At 41.9% G+C, this 5824-nt stretch overlaps 1 non-coding gene across 1 annotated transcript; it reads right to left on the reverse strand.

The window, feature by feature from the left end:
* Window positions 1–3814: 3814 nt before the first annotated feature.
* LOC145343571 (U2 spliceosomal RNA) lies at window positions 3815–4006 on the reverse strand. The gene has a single exon (XR_013886730.1). It is a non-coding gene; the product is annotated as a U2 spliceosomal RNA (small nuclear RNA).
* Between the last annotated feature and the right edge of the window lie 1818 nt (window positions 4007–5824).

Here is a 5824-nt window from a genome sequence, read left to right on the forward strand (position 1 = left end):
CTGGTACCAAGTGGTTAATACCTATTTTATTCCCTCTGAAGAACTTGCTTTGTTGTTAGTGCAGTTTTACATATATTTATGAATTGTCAACCTAAAATAAGTTCTACCAGGATTACCTTGAGCCTTCTACTCTCTCCAATGATGCCAATATACGGAGATGGAACCAGTTCTGTAAATGTCTATTTGGGTTTGCCTCCTGGCATTAGTTGCCAGAAAAGAATTTGAACGATGTGAAGAAAACATGCTCAGTATTTTCACATTGAATTTACAGTATTGAACAGTTGTTGCACAGGAATGCAGGCAATTCAAACACAACGCAAAATAGTCAAAAATAATAACATGGGGAGAACATCCATAAATATGTATGGCTTATCTATACTTTGTGTAAACCAATTCTTTTGTTCTTCTACTTCTTCAGATTGCCATATATGCTCTGAAAAGCTGATGTATCTTTGATTTGATTTGATTTATTATCGTCACTTGTATTAGAACACAATGGAAAGCATTGTTTCTTGCGCACTATACAGACAAACCACACTGTACATAGAGAAGAAAAGGAAAGAGTGCAGAATGTAGTGTTACAGTCTAGGATGTAGAATAAGATCAACTTAATACAAGATAGGTCCATTCAAAAGTCTGATGCCAGCAGGGAAGAAGCTGAGTGCTGTGTGGAAGCAATCGTCATTTCTTTATAATGAAAGCTATAGCCTGGTATGTTTGTTCCTTCAGTAACAGGGACTAACTTCCATCAATCGGACAAAATATTTTATAGATATAACATGGCTGGCCTGTTGCTATAGTTACATTAGAACAACACCTGTACCAAATTATAGAATAACTTAGTGCCAAGAGTCTGATGTCATGCATCGCTGATATTCGTCTGCTTGTATTAGCCTCACTAGGCAACAGAAAGCGCAGGCAGTCAGCAGACTGGAGAGTCTTCAGGAGACATTTACACTGGCTGTACTCCAATGAAACCAGCTTGAAACCCATGACTGACTGCTAAGGTGGCCCTCCAAGCTGGTTTGGCTCTGAAGTTATTACTTTAAATGTCATTTACACTACCTTTCGTCAACAGTTGAATCTATGGCAAATTCACTCTCTCGCTGGAAACAAAGAAGTCAAATAAAGTTGTGATGTGTTTAGCCGACAGCTCCTCGAGGATGATAAATGACTAGCAGCAAGATACAAGGCAGTAATTGAATTGAAGAGCTTCTCATGACATCATAAACTATCAGAGTAGTTTTGAATGTTCCCAGAACCTCACCTCACCCTGAAGGTCCAATTACTGCTATATAAAATCTGCCAAGAATTTTAAGCTCTTTCCAATATATCATGTTGTGTATCAATGTTTTTCTTGTTTTCTTCATCCTTCTGAAGGCAATGACTCATGCTAAAATTAATATGAGTCCTTTACTGGTGCAGGGTTAGTTGTTTCCATGGGGAATCATCAGTGCAGAGGAAAACCACACTTAAAAATTGCTTTGCAAAGAGACCATACGGTCCCTTGCGTCATGCTGCTCCAGATCAGTCCCTCCCCCGGCTCCCATGATTCAATTCAGAGAAAGGGGCCACATGTAGCACTTTAAGGTTGTATTTTACTCAAAAACTGTCAGTGGCTACTTAACTGGTAACTAGGTTTAAAACATATTACTAGACAAAATAACACCACATTTGGAACACTTCCATGAGTTTTATAGCAGTACTTAGATCAGGAAGTCTTGCTTGTGGCACTGATGGGGTCTTGCACACAGAAGGCTTGCATCAAAAAAATCATAGATGCATAACCTATGGTTATTCATTTATTGAAATCAATGGAGGCAAATTGAGAGCAGTGCAATCATAATTTGTGCGTGTATTACGGGCTACAAATGAAGACAGATAGGGTGGAGCCTTGGAAAATCTTTGGCATATTTAATTTGGATAAAATTGCAACCTCAATTATTCCATGTGTTGAATGTTTGATATAAAAATGGTGCTGTATTTAAATAGCACCAGAGTGGTTAATTTCTGCCTGGAAATAACAAAGAGACACAATCTTCACTATCAACAGTCAATGTTGATGAAGAATGGAATCAGTCATGGCATCATGGTTAACGATATATTGCTCATCGTATGCTATCAGCACAAGTTAAAATTACCCCATTGAGGCTTTCTACAATCTTCAGCAACTCCACGTACTGGCTTGACTCAGTCAGCCAAAAAGGGTACAAGTTAAAAGTACTTAACATATTAGTGTATTCTACTGTATTTTTTGGTGGTACATGAGAAAAGTACACAGAATCATGATTAATGTAAGAAAATGGATTATGGCTCCAAATTTACTTCAGGACTGCACAGGATCTCCACAATGCCTCCATCCTGTGTGTTTGACTGGTACTAAATGGGGACCAGGTCACATCACATTATTTTGGGATCACCTTGTAACCTCTGCCCACCCCTTACAAAGCCAATTATGTCAGAGGTGCACCGCACAATGGATGTGTGGATCTCAATCTGGAGCAGTGGGGAATGGATGGGTTCCAAGAGTGGGGACCAACCATATTTGCCCAGTAGCATATGTATCAAATGCATTTTGTTAATTTAATATTGCCAGAAAAGAGAGATTTCTGAATGTTTGGGTGCTTCTGCTGTGTGGACGAGTTTACTTTTGGACTCTGTTTAGTTAAGCTTTCTATCTGACTGACCTGTTTTGAACACAAGCTGAATAAATAAAATTCTCTTTAGCCAATGTGCTATTTTATTTAAGCTCCAAAGATGTGCGGGTTAGGTTGATTGGCCATATAAAACTATCCCTTTGTCTTAGGGAACTAGTGCAGTTACGTTGATAGGGTCTGGGTGGGATTGTTGTCAGTGCAGGCTTAATGGGCTGAATGACCTCCTTCTGTACTGTAGGGATTCTATGCTTCTATAATTCCTTCTTATTGCTAATAATATGAATAATTTCCATTCAACAGCTATGACAATCCAAGATATGGCATCGTGAATGCTCCTCTCTAATGAATCTAGCAGCCTTGTTGATGCACTGAAGCTGACAGTAAGATTTAATAATAACATAGGGTTTGCATGCTCATTGGTATTTTCTCCAGTTGCCTGTGTTTGAGCTAAAATGAGATGACAGTGATCATTGTGAAAACAAGTATCAGTGATCAGATATAAGAAAGGTTCCAAAGCTTCAAGAGCTTCTTTAACACAATAGAGAAGATGAGGATTTGTACTTGTTTATGGTAAGAATTTCCATAGCCACCACAGCTCCATCCTGCTTTTGGTACAGGTGTTAAAGCTCACATCACAGTCTCACAAGAAACCTAAACACGTCTGTCACATAATAAAAGACTAATATTAGTTATGTGGCACGAAATGTTACTCATACCACTCAATGGAATTAATATTCTTGGTATATATCTAAGGCCATTCACTTAATTTAGGACACAAAGTCTTAACCAGAAATAATTTTATTTCTGCTGAAGTGTTTCTGGCTTGTTAGGGAACTTAGATCAAGAGAAGTTGGATCTGAGCGTGGCACACAAATTGCTGGGTAGAATTTTAAAAGGGCAGTGGTTTTAAAATCAAGCATGCTTTGAAAATCGCAGTCCTGCATGTTGTCTCAGGATCTGGATGGTTCCAGCAAAGTTTGCAAATTTTTGGGGACAACTGATGTTGGGGTGAGGTATTAAAAGCTTGTTTTTTTAAATATACTTTATTCCAATTCAATCCAATCAAATCAAATCCAATTCAGAGTCCCAACAAGTTGGGACATTCCCAATGCAAGCTGTCAAGACAGGGCTCTCACCTCCTGTCTTGGGCTTGATCTACATGATCCAAGATGCTTGGAGTAGGTATAGCTCCTCCTCCAAGGCCTGATCTCATTTACATCTTAGCCCAAAGGCCGCGATGCCACTTTAAAAAATTGCTTCAAATGAAGCTAAAATGTAACCTAATGACTTCAATCAAGCACAGCACATCGATACTACACTTGATCTTAGCCAAAAGGCCGAGAAGTGGCCCTTTAAGCTCATTAAGGAGCTTGTTAAGCGGCCTGTCCAGTCTAGAATTGAATTTTCAAATTTTATTTCGGTGAACCTGTACATTCTGTTGTGCATTAGGACACAGTTGTCAGGTTCACTGTGGAACAATTGGAAACCTTTTGTTGCAAAACAGAGCTTTCGGGCACTCAGGTAATCGGCACTGGAATGTGTGCAGTGTCTCTATTTGGCCCCAATCACCCTTATTTTCCAGCTTCATCAGCAAAGCAAAAGCAGCTCCCAAAATAGCTGCAATTGCAATTGTCAACAGACAGGCAGCTCGTCATGCTTGGTGCCTCCAATTGGACAAGTTTTCTTCCTACCTAAATTAGGGCATCAGCACTTGAACTTAGTATCCTAAGAGGAACTTGTTAACGCATAGGGTCAGTACCCAGAAGTCATCCAGGTGTCAAGTTCCAGATCCTTCTTCAAAACTCCAGCCCATTATGTTAGATTCAGCATAGATGTTCCAATTACCATGGAGCGTCTCCCCATGTTAAATTTGTTCTTGATCCTCATTTTTGCTTCATTTTTCATGACCTCATCATAGTCTATCTAGCACCAAAAAGTCAGGACAATGATATTAGGATAATCTAGATAACATATTAGATAACAAAATATGACAGTGAATTATATGGAAAAGCACTACATATTGGGCGCAATTTTACGACATCATCACGCCTGTTTTGTGGTGGGAAAATGTTGTAAAATTGGACATGATGTGACTAGCAGGAATTGTGCACATTTTTGCGCCCATTCCATTTTATCAAGAACAAAAAAATCGACCGGGGCATCGGATGTTCCCTCCTCCACCTGATGTACATCAGCAGATGTGTCATGCATACCAGAGAGTGACCCAGATGCCTCACCACTAACCTGACTTATCAATGTGAGAGCCTTTGGGAAGGCGAACTGCGAGGTGGAAGCTGACGCAAAACTGGTGCTGGCCTCAGAGGTCCCTTCATTGGCTTCCTCCAAGGAGTCCTCCAAACTGTCAGGGGTAGGATGGGTGGGAGCAGCAGCGGAGATTGCGATGCCAGATGGCCCAGGTGCATTGGGGTCCCTACCTGTAACACAGGACACAAGGTTAAGTGCAAAGGCGGGAGAGGAATTGGGCTGCACACAACTTACTTGAGATTTCTGCAATGAGAGGGGGATTGCCTAGTGCTCACTTCAATGCTCCAGCCCAACCATGCAGTCATTGATGGTCCACATGCCCTCCTCTCCCGCAAGCTCCAGTGCCCATTCCTCAAAGGAGGTGAGGACCTGGATCTCAGGCACACCACCCCCTGTCTTCACCCTCTCCTGGTGATTATGGGCATTCTTCTCCTTTGGGGACAGAAGGAGCCATGAAAATCTGATGGCACAAGCCCTGCAGGGTATCACAGGGTGGCCCTCAGAGGGCAAGGGTTGTGATATTCTTTGGGGGGGAGGAGGGAGGTGTCTGGGGGTCAGAGACTGCAAGTGTGCTGGGTGCTGGGTAATCTTGGGGTTACTTAGGGGGAAGACAATACATGAGGCTAAACACTCACCCTTGCTGCCCGGATGAAGTCAGTTTTTTGTGGCACTGCTTCCCGGTTCTCCTGGCCACTGTTCTGGCACTAATGCATGCTGCCACCACCTCCCAAGCTGCATTTCCATCCCTTCCCCTGAGATGGCGTCCTGCTGGGGGGAAGAGGGTGTCCTGCCTTGCCTCCACTACCTCCAGCAACCTGGCCAGATCAGCATCAGAAAAACAGGGAGGCCATTTCTCCCTGTACTGTCTGCCTGCCTGTCCATCCTCGGAGTTCTTATGGAGC

The sequence above is a fragment of the Carcharhinus amblyrhynchos genome, chromosome 5 (assembly GCF_965287045.1).
Source record: "Carcharhinus amblyrhynchos chromosome 5, sCarAmb.v2.hapA, whole genome shotgun sequence".
Lineage (NCBI taxonomy): Eukaryota > Metazoa > Chordata > Chondrichthyes > Carcharhiniformes > Carcharhinidae > Carcharhinus > Carcharhinus amblyrhynchos.